Source organism: Pangasianodon hypophthalmus, chromosome 1 (genome assembly GCF_027358585.1).
Source record: "Pangasianodon hypophthalmus isolate fPanHyp1 chromosome 1, fPanHyp1.pri, whole genome shotgun sequence".
Taxonomy (NCBI): domain Eukaryota; kingdom Metazoa; phylum Chordata; class Actinopteri; order Siluriformes; family Pangasiidae; genus Pangasianodon; species Pangasianodon hypophthalmus.
In genome coordinates, this window is record NC_069710.1 from 5,114,601 (window position 1) to 5,134,958 (window position 20,358).

General features: G+C 36.8%; 1 protein-coding gene across 12 annotated transcripts in view; it reads right to left on the reverse strand.

Moving 5' to 3' along the window:
* epb41l3a (erythrocyte membrane protein band 4.1-like 3a) overlaps window positions 1–20,358 on the reverse strand; it is a 75,693-nt gene that overhangs the window by 44,104 nt on the left and 11,231 nt on the right. For 9 of the 12 annotated variants that reach the window (XM_053232540.1, XM_026913699.3, XM_053232541.1 and 6 more), the window contains exon 1: window positions 14,257–14,404. The exons of 1 other annotated variant lie outside the window; for it this stretch is intronic. The gene's annotated coding sequence lies outside the window, so the exon portion shown is untranslated. Of the gene's footprint in view, window positions 1–3,868; window positions 4,013–14,256; window positions 14,405–20,358 lie in introns of those variants that run through there. 2 more of the 12 variants (XM_053232517.1, XM_053232512.1) reach the window with 2 other exon arrangements.

Below are 20,358 nucleotides of genomic sequence, written 5' to 3' on the forward strand. Positions count from 1 at the left end.
TTTAGCACTTTCTGACTTTGGCTTTTATTGTTGTATTGCACAATAAATTCACTGCACCTCAAACCCATTATTTTTGATTAATGGGTGATTAACTCTGCAGTCTGGTGGTAAAGCTCTCCACAAATCCTCATCTAAATCCAGTCTGCTATCCCTTAAAGAGCTGTCAATAAGCATCTTGTTCCGCTTCAATAACTGCATGCTTTCCTGACATGAACTTTAAAAAAAAAAAAAAAAAAAACAGCCCCAGAGAACACACTCTCACTTTACTTCTGTGCCTGTCTGTGCGCCTGTCTGTATGTGCGAATGTGTGCACTCTAAAATAGGTCACACTCACGCTGTGGCATGACCAGCAGCAGTGCTATGATAAGCTCCCCACGTCATTGCTACTACACAGGTGAATGGGAGCAGCTTAATGGACCTGATTTCCATAGTAACCAAAATATGGACAGTTCAGACGTCAATACACATCAACAAAATTGCTTTCATCCACTCCAGAGGTTTCAGTCCACAGTAAAAGGCTGGACTTGGCAATAAAGCAGTAAAAGTATTGACATTAAAAAGGAGAAGTCTAATAGCAAAACAGTTTTTGGACAAACATAATGGGCTAAGCACATAAAATAGGAAGTGCGTGTTCTAGTTAGAAGAAATACTGCATTAAGGCCTAAACAAGCATGACCTATAACTCATCTAGTTCCTGTAATGGAAAACTCTGGAAACATCTTGACATTTTTCAACTTCAGGTCTAAACTGCAAGTTTAGCATGCCATTGGAACATAAGACATATAAATTGTGAGAAAAAAAATGATAATACAGTAAATAGAATGTTTATGAGTCAACATTTAAAGGTTATAGAATATTCTCCAAATTGTAACCATCAAGTTTCCACCTAACATCAGCATATAACTGTGTTCATATAAAACATTATAACATCTTTTCTTAATATTTAAAAAAAACTCAAACAGGTGGTGCGACTTATCATCAAAGCTCCCAAAATTCATATAATTCCCACTCTTAGGCTTATGAAAGGTTTTTCCCAGTCAGAGGGTGGGAATTACAAAGGTGGGAAAGTAGAAATGAAATGCAGCATATGTCATCACCTATAATGTAGCACAATATTATTAAATATTACTAAAATTCTATTATTACTGTTATACATTTTTACTATTACTAACAGTGGCCACATAGCAGAAATACCACTCAGACTGAATCCAAAACTGGAGAACTGTTAGGAAAGTTTTAGTTATATCTACATTTATTGCAGTGTTCACTGACACTGCTTGCTGCTATTGTAGTTCTGTATTATATTGTACTGTATTGTAGGTGGACAAACAGGACACACACATATTAACTGTTAATCACTAACATTAAGTATTGTTAGCTAACAAGCATGAATAGTTTAAAGATTCCTGTCACCACATCATTATTCCTTTTAATAATTACTTAATAATTACTATGTCAGCCGATAATAGATCTAAAGCCCTTGGGTTTATTGTGTGATACCACATCAATATCATACTTACCACTCTGAAATTAGTTATATAAGGAAGTTATATAAATGGAAAAAAAATTGTACTGGTGCTGTGGTAAAAAAAATAAAAAAAAATAAAATAAATAATAATCACCCAAACAGCAATATCTGTTATTCTTAAAAAAAAACAAAGTGAGTTAGCCATAAAAAAAAGTCACATTTTTGAGCACAGGAGTCTTTAAAAGCCTGTGTCTTCACTGGCCAATGTTAAAAACACAGAGAGCATCATAGTGATAATGCAGCCACACTTAAAAATAGCCTGTTCCATGTAACACAGGTTATCACACATAGTTGAACTCTATGTAACATACATGAAAAAGATGAACCTCAGGACAGAACGAGAGAGCATAATACAGATCAAACAGAGTGTGTGTGGTAGTGAAAGAGAGGTAAAGAAAGAAACAAGTCAGATCCCAGGAGACTGATGGAGGAAGATTAAAGCACTAGCCTGCTGAAGACAGTCTCTTCATCACATTTTGACATGGCATCAAAGAAAGCAAACAGGAAGCCAACAGCTGTGTTTCCTCTTCCTCTACCAGAATTACTATTTTAATTTCTTTGAGAAGGATAAATATAACCCTGGGACTGATGAGCACACACAGGAGACAGCCTTCAAGAGGCACGAGAATCCTTACGAAGAGCAATCTACTATTTTATTTCAAATTACATGACAGTTCTTGTTGTTTGTATGTTGATTAAAATGTCATAGTATTACAACAACACATTATGTATGATTTCCTCACCTAGAATGTTATTTATTCTTCTTTCTGAGAATTATATCACCTGTCCAGAAATACTAATGGAAATGTCACACAGCACAACACACTTCTCTGCTACACACCTTGCAATCTAACTGTCATGCTAGAAAACAAGTTTATTGCATCCATGTGACAGATGTTATCTTCAGAGCTTGAATTTAAAGCTCAAAGTATGAATTGTAAAGCTTGAGAAGACAGACAAATAATCCACACCATATAAGCTTATAAAATCTTTCAAATACAACATATATGTTTAAAGATATATTAAAGATACCTGAAGATAATCAGGTTGCCTGCAGATTCATTACCAGTGTCTAAACATGCCTCCTAAATAAACTCAAGGAGGAACTGGGTTGACCTTTTTACCATTTTCTGCACCCACTCCACATTTTATGTGGCAGGACAGTAGGGGGGGATCAGCAAAGGACCAAATTTAAATGTAGCACAATATCACTGCAGGAAGAGCATATAAATATTGCAACAGGCCAGACACAGCCCAAATTTAAATAACTGTTTGAGCAAAATAAAATGTCTGAACCTCTATGGGAAGGAGACTTCACTTTGTGCTCTCCGTAAATAAAATAAAAATAGCCATCATTAGCAAACCTTTCCACAGTGCAACTTTATACACTATCTGATCATATTTAAAGTTCTAGACACAGGGTTTTTTCTTTCCCCCTTCTTAAGCAAACTTGCCAGGAAGGCTAGCAGGACATCTGGTTGGGAATAAAGGTGTGTATCAGAACTAGGATACCACGGGACGTAACTAAACAGGAAGGGTTTTCCTTTCATTTGGGCATGAGCAAGCTTGAATCTTGAAGTTTGAGGGACAAAGAGCAAAGAACTTGAGGCACTGTGTGATATAGGGTCACTAGTTTGTTTATACTTTGGGAAACAGTATCAGCTAAATTCATTAGAAAACATTAGGTGCAAAAACAATAACTGCGTGAGCGTTAAAAAACAGTCCTAACTGAGACATTGTATTTCTACATCTGGGGTCCCCCACCCCAACCCCACAATGTTTCGCAGTGTTTCCAGAGGGCATAGCGACAAATTTTAAAACTTAATAATAAAAAAACGCCTTCCAAATTAGACCACACCCACTTCAGATTTAAATCTGAATATATAGTATATAGATATTTCAAGCACTAAACAGATACAGTAACAGATACACTGGGTTGCACCCCTATTGCATGCAGAAGTATAGGATAGCAAAGTATTGAGTAACAACACAGAAAAACATCAACACTCTTCATGAACATTCAAACAAAGGCTTTTTAATCTTAGAACATGCATTTTTAGTAAAACTTTCAGTGATTAAAGTGTGGTGAAGCAGCAAAATCATATAACTTGCTTGCTGCCTCAGTGACATAGCCTGGAAAATTTGTAGCGTATCAGTAAATCAGGACTCAGCTGTGCTATTCTACGTGTATCTAATCTCACAGTTTGAGACGATTTAAAGCTTTAGATTGAAAGCCTTGCAGCATAACAACAATCCTAATGGACTGAACTAGTACCTTTACAGCCAATGCACATTTCAATAACGCAAGCACAGCGCAAACTCAGGAGAAAAACGACTCACTGAAACGGCATACATTTGGCAGTGGACCAAGTTCCTCCCATCAGTCATCTATGAGTGGCTACGCTCTGCAGTAAACACTGATGCACAGCAGGATCGCAGCTGCTATGGGCTGCAGTAGAGAAGGTCTTGCTGAATGCGCTGTGCTTCTTACCACTCGTGCGCTGAGGGCTATAATTAGAATATGTGATCTGATGCCAGCATATAGGCTTATCATGCTGAGCCAGAACAGCTGGCAAGAGTGAGTAGGGGTGTGTGTTACACATTCATTTAGTCACACATGGGCCATCAGTGTCTGACCGCTATCTCACGGCTGAGAGCAAACATACGTGCACTGACCTTCTGAAGACCAGTGGTGAAGTGAACTTCCAGGTCAAAACAGTTTAAAATTTAAGTACGTACTATTTGGTCAAATGCTTGATAAAAAAAATTGCTAGAACTTAAGTAACGCAATGACTCTACATACCCTATTATTATATTTGAGCTCTAAACATAATCGTGATGTGTGCCAGTCTTGGGCTGACTGGAAAAACATCGATTCCTGTTCTTGGCTGATAGGAGTGGAACCCGATGTGGTCTTCTGCTGTTATATCCCATCCACCTCAAAGTTTGACTTTTTGTCTGTTCTGAGATGATTTTCTGCTCACCACGTTTGTTGGATTTTGTTTTGTGTGTTTTACACTACTCTGTGTAAACTCTATGGACTGCTGTGTGTGAAAATCCCAGGAGATTAGCAGTTTCTGAGCTAGTCAAACCAGCACATCCAGCACCAAACAACCATTCTACAGTCAAAGTCACTGAGAGCATATTTTTCTCTCCATTGTGATGTTTGACGTGAACGTTAACTGAAGCTCTTTACCTGCATGAATTTATGCATTGCATTTCTGCCATATGATTGGATAATTGCATGAGTATGCAGATGTACAGGTGTTCCTAATATAGTGGTCGGTGAGTATGTATAGACTATATTTAATCATGGACTATACTTTTTGGTGGATATTATCTTTTCCTCAACCACATCAAGTAAACATTTTTCTGTTTGCCACAAGCAGTATAGCTTGTGGTTTATACTTATAAACAATGTAAAATGCAATATTTCATTCTATGTTATGGTCCTAGATGACCTGTCACTGAGCATAAAACTGAAAAGGTTGTTGATCTAATATTGATCATATACAGTGGTAATGGATTTACAATATTCTAATTGGGCAGCACAGAGTGAATGCTCCATAAATTTGCAGACTTTATCCAGAACGACATACTGAAGTGCTTTGTAGTATTCATGGAAAACATATACTCATGCTAGAATAAATAGCTCAAGGTCTGTGAATACCATTAAGTCAAAACCCTGTGCATGTAAATCTCACCCAGTGTGAACTGTGAACCTGGACTGCACAATAAATAAAGGTTATGGTTCCATTTCTGGAAGCATTTCCTCCCTGTTGTGTGATACTCAACTTTAATTGATTTAAAACGTATGTAATAAAAAAAAAATAATCTAAAAAAAAAAAAGTATCAATCATTGGTAAGTACTCATGCCCATACATGCTACATATGTAATTTCTGTTACTGCCTATGAATTTGGTTGGCGTGGTTAGCACGTTTATGTGTTTGCTTTCAGACTCTGAAACTCTTTCTTCCTGTATCTGGTGGACTGAGCTTGGATATGTAAATGAATGTGTCAGAACAGACAGATCCTTAAGGTAATTGCGTTGCTAATTTGAGCACCTCAGTGACAAGCCCCAGCCAGCTTGTAACTGAAGTTCTGTACTACCAGTGATGAGGTGATAATTAATGTCAAATCCCAATTCAGGATGGTCTGACAGTACATTCTTCTTCAGCCAGAGTCATTAATGTTTAAATGTTTATAGTGACCTAGCCACACAGGATTATATTTTACCAATTTATTCTTTTCAGATTTTATACATTTTAATATGCACTTAGAAATGGATTTTCTTCTCCGTTAGCTTTAAAGACGCCTTGAGAAAAGAATTAATTTATTAATAAGAACATATTCCAGCATGAAATAATAGACATCTGGAACAAACACCTACATGCTGCCAGTAATATCTCATAATAACTGCTTTGTGTTAATGCTGAGGTTAAATTCCTCCATGTGAACTGCAAGTTCTTCTTAATGCAATCTCACCTTGTTACCTTGCTACCTGCTCTCTTACATACAAATATTCAACAGAATGCAGATATTTTATTTTCAAAAGCAAAAAAATATGTCCACACACACGCACACACACACAAAAAGATAATTCATTTTTGAATTAGCTTTCCTTAGCCAACAGGCTGCTTAGCCCCAAGGCTCTTAATTCAACCATCTCTCCCCCTTAAGCTTTTACTTAGAGAAAAAGCCCAGACCAGACTGAGCTCAGAAGTGCTTCAACCATTTACCCACTAAACCTTACTGCATCTGGTCTCTATTTAAACGGCCTCATGTCCACCTTCTTCTTAGAGGAAATGGAGAGCACCTCCTGTGGAGACGGAGCAGTCCACTCAAACGAAGGTTGGAACATCTCTTACCTCAACAGGAACTAAGGTAAGATACTTATAACAACATGATCATCTGATCTTAAAAAACAGAGGAACCTCTGTACAGGTGAACTCTCAGATTGAGCTTTGTTTTTCTTCCTCTGCAGCACAATTAAGATTGATTCATTTGGATTTAAATCGTCAACCTTGTTATTTACTTTAGTGCAGCCCATTTAAACCAATGTAAGCCTTGGTTTGCATATTTAGGCAGTATTTTTTGTCATACCATTCCACAGCCACACGTTATTACATTAGATTAGAAAGCTGAGCATAAGAAAAAATATAGCCTGAAGATGTATTAGCATGCAGATTAAAAGGTTTAACTGATAGAATAGTTACTAATACAATCTAAAAATAGTACAAAATAAATTGGAGTTAAATTAAAGTTAAGCCTGCCTTAAAGCATGTTTGGCATTTCCAAGTGGAAGCCTTCATAAAACATTGCTGAAAGCAAGAAAAGTAGGTGGACAGTTTATAATTAGAAATCTAAACCAAAACATATTTCAAGCAAAATTACAACAGTTCATAAATAATTGTACTGTTCTATGTCAATGAACTCAAAGATTGCTGTTGATTTCAACTGACAGCTAATCTGTTATTGTCAAGTCCTCCAAGGAAAAGGAGGATGCGAATGTGATCCTGGTCAGGGTCACGATCATGAGGCTATTTCTGCCTCATGCCTAGGGAATTCACCCAAGATGGGACGCCAGTCCATAACAGGGCACCTCACACACACACACACACACACACACACACACACACACACACACACACACACACACACGCACACATGCACTTACACACATATACACCCAGCAAAGCCAATCCACCTACTAGCATGTTTTTGGGAGGAGGGAGGAAACCTGAGAACCTGGAGGAAACCTACACAGACACTAGGAGAACCTGCAGAGAAACCCCACAGAGACAGTAACCCGAGCTCAGGATCACAATCAGGTGACTTTAAAATTCAACTATAATTGTTAACTAAGCTATCCTACAAACCATATAATGTAAAGTTTTCTTAACCCGGGAATGTTTTTTTGCGGATAGCATCGTGCAATATAAATACTGCTCACTCTTCAAAGGAATTAATTAAGATTAATGTTAGCTAGATACAATATACAGTCAGGTCCATATGTATTTGGACAGTGACACAATTCTCATAATTTTGCCTCTGTACACCATCACAATGGATTTGAAATGAAGCAATCAAGATTTGATTGAAGTGTATACTTTCAGCTTTAATTCAAGGGGTTTTAACAAAAATAATGCATTAACCGTTTAGGAATTACAGCCATTGTTTGCGGAGTACCTCCATTTTCACAGGCTCAAAAGTAACTGAACAAACTAACATTCGTAAATATTAGGATTATTTTTAATACTTGGATGCAAATCCTTTGCAGTCAATGACTGCCTGAAGTCTCGAACCCACGGACATCACCTAATGCTGAGTTTCCAGGCCAGGCCTTTTGATGTTGCTGAGCTCGCCAGTGCATTCCTTCTTGTTAAGAATCACTCCTTCCAAAATTGTGGATTTGGCCACTCCTAAAGTTTCTGCTGTCTCTCTGATAGGTCTGTTTTGTAACTGTCCGAATTACTTTTGAGCCTGGAAAAATGGAGGCACTCTGTAAAAAATAAATAAATAAATAAATAAATAAATAAATAATGGTTGTAATTCCTAAACAATTAGTGCAATATTTCTGTTAAACCCCTTGAATTAAAGCTGAAAGTTTAATCACATCTTGATTGCTTCATTTCAAATCCATCGTGGTGGTGTACAGAGGAAAAATTACAAATATTGCATCACTGTCCAAATACTTATGGACTTCACTTTAGATAAATAAGAAATAACACACAACAGACTGTGCTGTTATATACGGAGAGCAAGTGGAGTGCCACCCACCCAATCCAAACCCTCCCCCAAAATGCATTATCTTTTAAGAGAGAGAGGGACTCCTTCCATAAATGTTAAATAAATGTCTCCTAAAAAAAAAAAACTTCACATCAACAATTATAGGTTTTACTTTGTTAAACAACACATTTTTAAAATCCGTTTATTAGTAGTCTTAGATTATGTGGACTGTCTGCCGTACAAGTCCCTGTGTATGACCTGTTATTATAGGAACAATAATTTATTAGAATGAGTGCACAAATATTAACCTATCCTTCATGTTACTGCCAGAACTACTGTCCGAGCCGAGCTGTTATATGAAAATAAAGCACACCTTCTATTGAAAAAATGAGCTGTAGGTTCAGATAAAAATTATAATAGAACGGTTCCAGGTTTCTGTAACAACAGCTGCCTGGCAAATTCTTAGTAACCTGTGCAAATGTAACCAATATATAGATATATTACAAAGTTCTATAAAAATAATAAATAATAAAACAAGACAAGATGTGCTGTTACGGGAAAATAATCAACAACGAGGTGGTGTGATGCAAAAAAAGCACAGAGTCAGTACCACCCAAAGTGGTGTTAAATAACCTTCAATGATCTCCAAGCTTCAATGATCATTTCAATGATTATACAGTACATTGTTACATAAGAAATAAATTTATTTTGTTCATTATTACGTTTAAGTTATGTAGAGCATCTGCAAGTCCCTGTGAATCCGTTGTTACTACAGAAACAGCAACATATTAGAAAGAGCACATTAATATACACCTGTGATTTAAATTACAGCCGGCACTAACGTCAGAGCTGCTGACATAGAAAATTAATCAACACCTTCTGATCAATCTGATTAGAGAATTCAACAGCTCCGTGTGTAATTTACAAATAATGTGTTTTTAAATTAATTTCATTTTTCATGCACCCACAATAAATATATAGCTAGATGTCAGCTTGATCCATCTGTAATAAAGTAAATAATATATAAAAAGCTGAAGAAGCAATTTAATTTTTATCTATTAGAATGTGAGTGAACATGAAGGCAGATTGTTTTAACCATTTATGATCATGTTTAATTCATGTTATTAACATTGCATGGATTCTGACACATAATTATGCACAGTGGCAATTCCATTAAGTGGTTATCTGTTCTTATCACCAGCATCTGCTACATAATGCTTTCAGAAGTTAGTATTAACACAGAAAGGAATAAACACTGAACCAGTGCCACTGTTTTATAGACTACTTTGAGATACACTTATTTTATTTATTTTACTTTGAGGCTGTTACATTCATGTTTATTTCATTTTTATTGCATTTCTCATTTCCTGTGTCAGATTTGGCTCAACAAGAGCAGGAAATTGAAGTGTACATAATAGCATCTCTGTGTCGTCCCAGGTATATGGAAGTTGTTTTTGAGTGTGTTTTATTCATGGCAAGCATTAATGTTACGAATGAACTGGTCAATCTAAATGCAACTGAAAACTAAAAAACACTTTGGACTAGTGCTTTTAACAGCACCCCTCCTCTGATAAGAAATGTAAGGCATTCTGGGATTCATGTGGCTGAATACTGGAATACACCCAAAAATAATAATAAAAACAAAAATCACATTTTGACCAAAATTTAGTTTAACTACAAATTGTATACTTTATATCTATTCACATCTACTTTAAGAATATATACACATATATGTACTATGTGTGTGTGTGTGTGTATATATATATAAATATATATATATATATATATATATATATATATATATATATATATATATATATATATATATATATATAAATAAATTTAGGCTACTTCTAAGCTTGCCAGTTTAACAAACACAGCAGTGAATGTAATAATTTTGCCTAAAGATGTTTAAACCTTGTTAGCCAAGTATGCTCTTCTCATGATTTGTTCAAATTGTTGGATAGTTACATGCCAAAGCAAAACAGACATAAGCCTAATCAATCAGTGTGTAATCAGTTACCAGCTGTCGAAATGTCTGCGATGCTTCTGTACCGTCACATCGCCATCAAAACAGAGGAGTGAGCTTGCAGGCTCCATACAGATGAAGGCAGACATTTTAAAATGTTTAAATGACCTAATTCTAATGACATTAATAACAAAACAAAAAAAAAACAGCAAAACAGAACTCACTGAATTAATCAGTGAATTATATACTTACTGGATTATTTCACATTATTATGTGATCAGTCGAATGAACTGACGAAGATGAGGCTTGTGTTTAAAATATCGCAAATAACTTTTAGCTTACGTGATGAGACAGAGACTGGTGCGTGTTGCTGATAAAGTGCTGAAAAAGCTCAAAGTAATTACTTACTTCCCTTGTAATTTTTCAAATTTGGCAGTAATGTAATTTTTCCATAAGTAAATTATGTTCTAGATATTGAGGTAGGTGGGGCGGCTTTAAGTGGAATGAAATCTTTAAATGAGATTTTCTTCCTTTTGCACTTTTGGGGGGGTAACCAGGCTTAGAAAAAGAAAGCTTTACTTCTTGTTGAGATATATGTAAAAGATTCAGATTTCAGTTCAGGAAAGCCTGTAGCTTTCAGCACTATGTACAGCAGAAAATGTTCAAATTTGAGCATGTGAAGGGTTTCCCCAGGCTGCCACACATACATTAATCTGATAAAACATATCCTGGGAAAATGTGAAACGCCGGTACTTAAAAACAGGTGCTATGAAGAAAGCTGGAACAAGCTGCTGAGTGAAACAATTTATTTGTGAGGTGCCACTTCTTGAGAACTATAGCATCAGAAATTCCTTGGAGATGCTCAATTTGAGCTCTCCATTCTAACCACCATCAGCCAGCCATCTGATCAAATGAGCAAGATGAGATTCAGCAGAAATTTCAGTGTAAGTGAACATTGAGTTTCTGATGTTGCTGCTGATTAAGTTATCCTGTAGACAGGGCACATACTGTATCTGGTGTGGCTGCCCTTCAGAAATGTCACAGGCTTTTTGAAACAAAGTGCTTTTATGTTGTGAAGTAAAAGTCTTCTTTAAAAATCTGCACCATATTTTTTGTATATTATTGTGTACAAATGGGTATACTCTTCATGAAAAGTTGAGTGTCTGGCTAGCACTCAGTATGATTGTCCTAATGCATCTGGTTTTTTTTTCTTTTTTCTTTGAAACTTTACGTAGCAAAAGGAACTTCTCAAAATATAGATTCACCAACTCATTAGTAGAGATGTAACACACATCACGCATAACAAATAAGCAGGAGCTGTGCTATCTTCCACATATGTTAATATATGAAGTGTTTGCTTTTTCTAAGGACTGATGTCATCATACACACATTTCCAAACAAGGATATGTAGTGCTTGTTTCATCAGATCTATTCTACACTTGATTGCCATTATATTTATAACATATTGCTCATACATGGCCTTACTAATGCTTGATGATAAATATTTGGCCTGTAAAATAGAAGATTCATATTCAGCACAGCGACAAGACAGTTTTCCAAAGATATGACAAAAAAACAGATTTAAAGTAAATAAATCTTATTGTGGAGATCTATCTGTCTGTGTGAATGTCCCACTGTCTCTTCCTTCAATTGCCAATTGCCAAAATCAACAAAATCTACCGTACTATTAATTTGGGTATTTATCAAGTGTAAACTTTGAGCCAAGAATTTCATTTCAATCCCACTGAATACTAATACTAAAAGAAAGCTTCTTGTTAGAGTTATGATTCTTACATACAGAAACTGAACCATGCAGCTGTAGGCCAGTTCCTTACACCAACCTGCATCTGAACACCAAGTATGTACACTTTGCATTCTATTCTAAAGCAATGAGGCAATATAAAATATTAATATAACTCTATTTTCTTATTATAGTATGTAGCTGTATATTATGTGATGCTTTTTAAAGAGTTTACATGGTAACAGTATATCAGCAAATTATATGTTGTGTTCCAAGCAAATATTGATTAAAAAAAAGATGATGCTCGATAGTTCCAACTTTGGACCACAATGCTTTTTAATTTTTGGAGTAAAAAAATATAAACTTATTAAAATATAAAGATTAAGAAACAGGTTGTAGAGCTATGCTGGCTACCTAATTAAACACAAAGGTTTAGCAGGTTTTATCATGTAGGGTGAAACACCTGTCTCTGCAAGCATTGTATTTTCATGTCAGTCACTAAACATTTTAACAGTTTAAAACCTTTTAAGACCAATGCTTAGTATTAATGATATCCCACCATATTAATGTGATTTTGCTGTGATTTTTGCATTCCACTGCACATTAGAATGGAAGCAGGAAATTGCATATTCAATTTTTTTTTGTTGTTTGAAATAAAACACTGGTTAAACATTACCATTCAATACTGCAATGAGGTTATGGCAATTATATTTGCTACCTAATAAAGCCAGTGAGACAGAAAGAAAATATTTTTTTTTAAATATTTTAAGCCGAGTTTATCTGCCAATGACCAGTCAAAGGTGAAAACAGCTGTCTGCTTGTTCAGGGGTTATTTGTGAATGATATAGAAGAATAATTCCCAGACCAAACATTGGCATACCTTGCACATTGCACATATTTATCAGATCATTTAAGCATCGCGCTTAATCTTATGACTACTGAGAAGATTCAATATAGACACAAGGCACACTTCAATCTTCAACCACAGATAAAATACACTCCAGTCTATTTGCTTATAACACTATCAAGTAATTGAGTAAATACAACTACAGTGAGCACAGAGTGAGAAACACTTATTCCCCTTGTTCCCCTGCACTTATGGCTGAATTAGTCTTCACTACAGATAGGCTAATGCTAATGCTGGTGATTCCTCTGAGTCATGCAGTAGGGCGTGTCTTTGTTCACAACTGACAATATTCAAGATAAAAAATAAAACAGACTGATCTTTGCTACTAATATAGTGAACCTGAATCGAAGATGCATGGATGTATATACATAAACACACCACATTTAGACATTTAAATGAAAGCACTTATTCTGTATTCGGGTTGAATAAGTCTGCCAGCTAGCATTTATTTGAAACAAATGATCAGATAATACCTTTTCAGTATCTCTGCATTTGTATTGCCTGTCATGATGATACAGGGAATAAAACTGACTGCATAAGGGTACATTTCAATGACACTGAGTACAAGTAGGCTTTAGTTGCATTCCCCTAAAAGTAAAGGGATAAAAATAAAAATTAGGTTGAGTACGGACATGAAGGTAAAGAAGATGTAAAGTGCTGAATGAGCAGTGTTTTGAGCTGTGTGTATAACACAGCAGCATAGAGAAGCAGCTCCAGGCCTTTCTAAGCCTATAAATCCACACCTGCTTCTGCTCAGTGTCACTGCAGAGCTCCAGGGTGGCATTACAGCACCTAAAAGGACTTCCAGTCAGTGATATGGAGAAACCAGGGGCAGATCTGAGGCTAGAATCAGTCGGGGGAGCTGAGGGCAGATGTACAGTGTAAGCACAGTGCTGGAAAACTAAACCACACCCGCCGCATTGCAGAAGCAAAGGGGAAGAAGGCCGGCAACTTAACGCAAGTCATCAGCTGTCCCAGCATACTGTATGCCACTCTCCTAAAGCCCATCACTGCGTCCAGCTCACCGTCTGCCTGTAAAGCCACCTGAAATCTCCATCACAGGCTTGTAAACATGGCCATGCCTAATGTTAACCTTCCCGGCGCGTACACACCGCCCTGGCCGCCGGATCGCTGCGGCGCAGATGGAAACGCCGCGCTGCTCCACATGCACTGCGCACATTCACCATCATCCTGCCTACTGTAACACAATAACCTGCCTTACTGTAGCGCTTCTTTTTTCTTCAGAAGATTGTCGGTTATATAGCCTACCCTGTAGGCTGGGATGCTAAGCTCTCACTTTGCGCTCTGCACGCATTTGTAACGCGCTTTCCCGCATTTACAGAACGCAGCGTGAAGAAAACAGCGGAATGCTCATATTTACCGGTTATTCAGTCAACAGCGTGATGTGATGCGGTTCCCCGGTGCTCAGCCTCCTCGTGCTCTCCCTACGCGCAGCAGCAGCCCAACGCACTGTCCACACACACACACACACACACACACACACACACACGGGGACAGCGCAGCATGCTGGGAGAGGAGAGTCCCTACAGATCTCTTGATTTTTGCCCAACTAACTAACAAATCCAATCACACACCATGTCCATTTTTTTTTTTTTTAACTTGCATAAAATTCGAATAAAGTCTGAGTGGCACTATTCGGCAATCATAGGGTTAAATCAATCAGCTGAGTCACCATAACAGAGTCTAATCTGAGCCTGCTACAGCCCTGTTTTTACCATTTAAGTGAACTAATAATAGTACAAAATGAGTTTATTTGAAAATAATTAAAGAAGCAGTTAATTAATATAATAGTGTTGTATGTAATAAAAAGAATGACCTAATGGACAGCACACTTTAAGCACAGTGAATTCTGGTCACTAATTGTTCATAGCAGAGGTGTAAGGCAATGCTACTATCTGTAGCTATTTAGTATTTCATATATCCATAGCTGTATCTGTATTTGTATTTAACCCCAAAGAGGGAATGAACTATACTGGAAAGTGTTTAATTCAATATATTCACCACACCCTTATTCCAGGAAACAGTGGAAAACACTGGAAAAAAGAACAGAAGTGGAAATGCCAGCATGGTCTCTAAATTCAGGTACTACATCACTCAAGGTCATAATTATAGATAATCTATAGATGTGGCGGGACTGTTTTTTTAAATCTCATTTGTGCAGTTATTAGATCACCACCGTGATCCTGACCAGGCAGTTACTAAGGATGCTGTAAATGCATTGTATAGCCCTGTACAGTCATGTTAATGACGTCTTTCTTTGTTCTGCAACCTTAATATCTCAATATCACTCACTCTCATATGAAAGGAAAAACTCCCACTTACAAATAGTGCGCCTGCTATTCATATCTGTATTTGTATCTGTTTTGAACACACTATCTGTTCAGTCTGAATAATGCATTCGTATTCAGTTACATGCCCAGTTCACAGCACTGGTATTCTCACAATCCTGCCACATTATGGTGTGATTTTAACCGAGTTGCATTTATTTTTCTTGACACTGACATAAAATAACATTGACTTTTGCTGATCTGATGCCAAAATGTTCAACTGATCAACCACTACAGATATTAACATACATTCATATGCATCCCAGTCAATAAAACAGAGAAATAGGCAGTGAAAAAGAGAGAATAACAAAAATGTGGGCCACCAACATCCAACAAAACATGTCAAGGAGGTGTCTCTAAATGCCCGTCACTTTAAAAAGGTCCCCCTCTTACACTAGCATTCAGATGTTCGAGCCTAGGCAATGTAAAGGGCTATATTTTTTTGAATTTTGAGTTTCAAAACAGCTAGCATCAGCTAACTTCGTATTTATAATGGTGATTAAGTATGACTACTGTAGCTACTCTATAGCATACCTAGACTATATCTGGAATATCAGTGAAAAAACCCAAAGAAGCACAATCACTTTATTTAAATAAAATTTGTTCCATATTTGCAGTTAGCTAGTGTCATTTAATGATATTTCATTAATGATATTTATGAAATCTGTTAAATGTTAACACCTGAGATATTTTTAATTCATAAATAAATTCAAACACAACACCCCTAACATAGTAGGTCTATACATTTAAAGTTCAAAACAGGAAAGCGTAAAGTCAATAATGTGTATTATTGTAGTATAAACAATACAAACACACATGGATAACAAATAAAATAAAAATTTAATCACAGTTATGGCCTTTTAGTTGCTTTTTATTTTAACTTTACTTGGTGCCAGTCATCTCCTCAGGACAGTCTTTTGAGCTTCCTGGATGACAAACATCTGGCAGTACCACTAACTAAATGAGACTAGAAAAAAAAGGAAATGGTTTTGTACCAGACATAAGTGGACAAGGACATGCAAGACGATTTAAAAGCAGACACATTTTTATCATCCCTGCCAGTCACTTTGCAGCCAGGCTAAAAAGACAGTAGGCCATGATCAAGGTTAATTACACTGATAACAGATAAAAGCAACCTGATGCATTCATTCCTTTAAATGATCAAGATTAAGTACTTTAGAAATGCTACTGGACTGTTACTGTGCACCTTTAAAAGTAACTGAAAATATTATTTGCCGCCTGAACAGAGACTGTCATTCTACAGTCCCATAAACTATGGCTTAGACTCAGCTGCAGTAATAACGCTCTGCTGCTCAGTAATTACAAGTGTTGCAATCTTCAGCTGTACACTGCGCCCAGACAACTCTCTGTTCCACTCACATTCTTAATCCTGCACTATTCCGCATGCGCTCTCTGTCCTGATATCTCTCATCTTATCTTTCTGATCTCTCTCCCCTGCTCTGTTGCTCTCAGAATGTCACATTTTTCTCCTCAGTTTCTCTTTCAATAACCCTCGAGATCCTCACGTCTCGAGTTCCTTACCTCACTCTCTCTTTTTTCCTGTCTCCCTTGTTCACATACTCTTTCTTACCTTTTCTCTCTTCCCTAATTTCTCCCATTCTCTCTAACCTGAGTCGCCTGTCATCTTGGCATACTCTTTGCTGCGCATGCTGATGAGTCTGCATCTCTTTAATATTGTCTCTAACCACACTACTGAAGGACATTGACTAGGAGCCTTATTGAAGGCAGAAGACATCCACTGCAAGAAAGGCTGAGGAAATAAACAATCAGGCCAAGAGGTGAACAGATGTCAATCAGAGCCGTATTCACAAAGAATCATAAGGCTATCCTAGAATTGCAAGTAGTTCCTAATTTCATGTGTCCATGTGTTTCATATATTCAAAGACATTGAAGCTTAAGTACTGCGTAGTCTGCTACATAAGGACTGTGCAAATCAATACTCTAATTAAACATACCTACATTAAGAATGATGACACCGATGATATGCTAATAAAAAATAGCCAATTTTATGCAAATTTCCATGCAGGTTTCCTCCCACCTCCCAAATACATGCCAGTAGGTGGATTGGCTACACTAAACTGTCTCTAGATGAATGAATGTTTGAATGTAGAAAAAAGTTCAGATTAAGACTTCTTTATACAATTTCTAGCATGAAAAATGGAGCTTAGATTTTGTTTTGTATGCCTCAAACCACAGCTCTGGCAGTTTAATATTCTCTGTACTATTTCACCCCTACTAACAGCCAGTAGCATATGTAGTGACATATGGTGCTGTATTTGCAATAAATACCATAATGGAAGTGGATGGTGTGTGGGCATGGTGACCTGTAATGGACGGACATCCCATCCTAGGTGTATACTTGCCTTGAACCTACTGTTCCTGGAATAACTTATGAATTATTTAGTAACGTTCCTCTCAGTAAGCTTTAGGAAGAAACTCATATTTTCAGAGGCACCTAGGAGAACTCTTAGTGGTAAGATAAGATGCTTTACGAATACAGCCCTGGACCTCTGTCAGTTACTCAAGCTTCATTTTGACAGACTTTTATTGTTTGCTCCACACTCATTAACACGGGCAACACAATTATCTAATAGAGTAAAAAGAGGCTGGAGTGCCTAAATTAATTTGCTGCTTGGCTGATTTTGATGTGCTAGGTAGGTCAATCAAGTCATTATGCAGAAACCTAGTTCTAAGTGCTCTTCAGCAAACTGTGAAAACAGAGCAGCTTGCAGCACAAAACATGAAGAATGCAGAGTGCAAGTGTCTGAAATGTCTTTGTAGAGCTTACTACCTGTTACAAAGCTCAAATGAACGGTCTGTGAACTCATTCATAACAGCTATTATTAATTACAAATTTATGTATATGTTTGATTCACAACACCTATAAAGGATTCATCTTTTCTCAAAACCTTTCTGGTCATTTTTGACCTGGAATACTACACTGCATTACCTGAGATCATTTGTGTTTGCCATTTTATCATTTACACTAAATAGCCAAGAGTATGTGAACACCTAACATATGTGCTTGTTGAACATTCTATTCTAGTTTTGCTGTTATAATAACCTCCATCTCTTCTGTGAAGACTTTCCACTAGATTTTGGAGCGTGGTTGTGGGGATTTGTGTTCATTCAGCTACAACAGCATTAGTAAGGTCAGGCACTGGTGTTGGGTGAGGAGGCCTGGGGTGCAGTCGGCATTCCAGTTCATCCCAAAGTGCTTAGTGGGGTTGAGGTCAGGGCGCTGTGCAGGCCACTCGAGTTCTTCTACTCAAACCTTGGCAGACCTTGCTTTGTGCACCAGTTTGGGGAATGCCCAAATATGGGTGTGATGGTCAGGCATTCACAAACTTTTTTGTCATATAGCGTATCATAAAGAGAAGAATCCAAATTAGGAACGCACCGGAATTTTTTGCCACCAAAAGAAAAAAAAGGCAGAACAGTTTAGATAAAGACTTCCTCATACAATTTCTGGTATGAAAAACCAGGCCTAGAGGAACGTACTATAATTTTGGTGGTTTAATATTCTCTGTTCTGTGTCACCCTTACTAACAGCCAGTGGTATATGTAGTGACATATGGCGCTGTATTTGTAATAAATACCATAATGGAAGCCATTTCCCCCTTTAGTCATCTTGATAACTACATGTCAGACCACATGTACACCATATGTGGATATCCACCACAGTTGGTGAGGACAGTCAGAGCTACAGGTATCCAGTCCTATCCTGCATTGAAAATAGCTCTTTCTCTAGCAGAGTATAAGAGTCACATCATAATGTTAAAGGTTTGTATTTTTTTTAACTGTACAAAAGCCAAAATGAAGTTCACTCATCTGTGAGAGAATCATTGAATAATGTCTTACAACAGGACGATTATAATTATAACTAAATATATTTCAGCACAGTTCTTAATAAATGTCAGAATCTCTGAGATGTCCTTAATATGAATAACAAATTACTTTTAAAAACAAAGTCACCATCAGTAAGGCACAACATTTAAGTCCAACTAAGCTACCAATTACAGTACATGTAATTACAATTACATGCAATTACAGTACAGATGCTTTAGGGTACAATATTATGTTATAATATTATATAAGTATATTGTAACAAATATTGTATATTGTAAAAATAATTAACAAATAGGACCAGTGCTAAGGAAATGAAGAAAAATCTCACCTTCTAGCATGGCAACGACCCAAAGCACAAATCCAACTTAACGAAGGAGTGGCTTCAGAAGATCAACGCTTTGGAACGGCCCAGTCAGAGCCCAGACCTAAATACTACTGAAAACCTGCGGAATGACTTGTGCACAGGAAATCCTGTCTTTTACAAGGAAGAATGGAATAAAATGGCCCAATCAATATGTGCTAAGTTGGTAATAGTTACTTTTTCCCCTAAAAACTAAAATTAGTTTTGCACTTGAATTTTGTTGGGTGCTATATCACACTAAAAGTGGAAAAAAGATCTGACATTATTGATTTTGGTTTCATTTTTCTTTTACCTCACAAAACCCTGCAAAACCCTGCAACAGGGGTGTGTAGACTTTTTATATCTGCTCTAAAAAGGAAACATAAAACATTTAAACACTATTGTAGCTCATCTTTTCAATAAGAAAACAGTCTGTGTTTAAGCATGAATAGTGTGTAATGAGCCCTTTAAAGTGTATGATCAGGCTACCAGACCCATTCTAGACAATTAAAAAAATTAAATCTCCTTTATTTTTTATGTAGGTATTGCTGTAAGAATGGACATTGAGTATGAACATATCACTATTGAAATTTTCTGCTAAAAATCCTGTTAGTTTTGCATCTAATAGTAAATGTGTAAATTTGTGGAAATACATAAGTTAATCATTTCTGTTAACAGTGTCTATATAGCAATGATAGAAGTATCTGCTGCTGAGTACTATGCCATGTTGGATGAAATGTCACAGTTCACTGAGTGGGTGTAGGCAGGGGTCAGATGACATGTCACTCCAAATTCCAGCTGGCAAACACACATTTAGGGTGTATGCCTTTTTAAGACCCTCACACCCAAGTAGTATGTGATAAGGTAAAAACTTTAAAAACTTTTGGCACAAAATGAACTCCAGTCCATGTTCTTGTCTCATTTC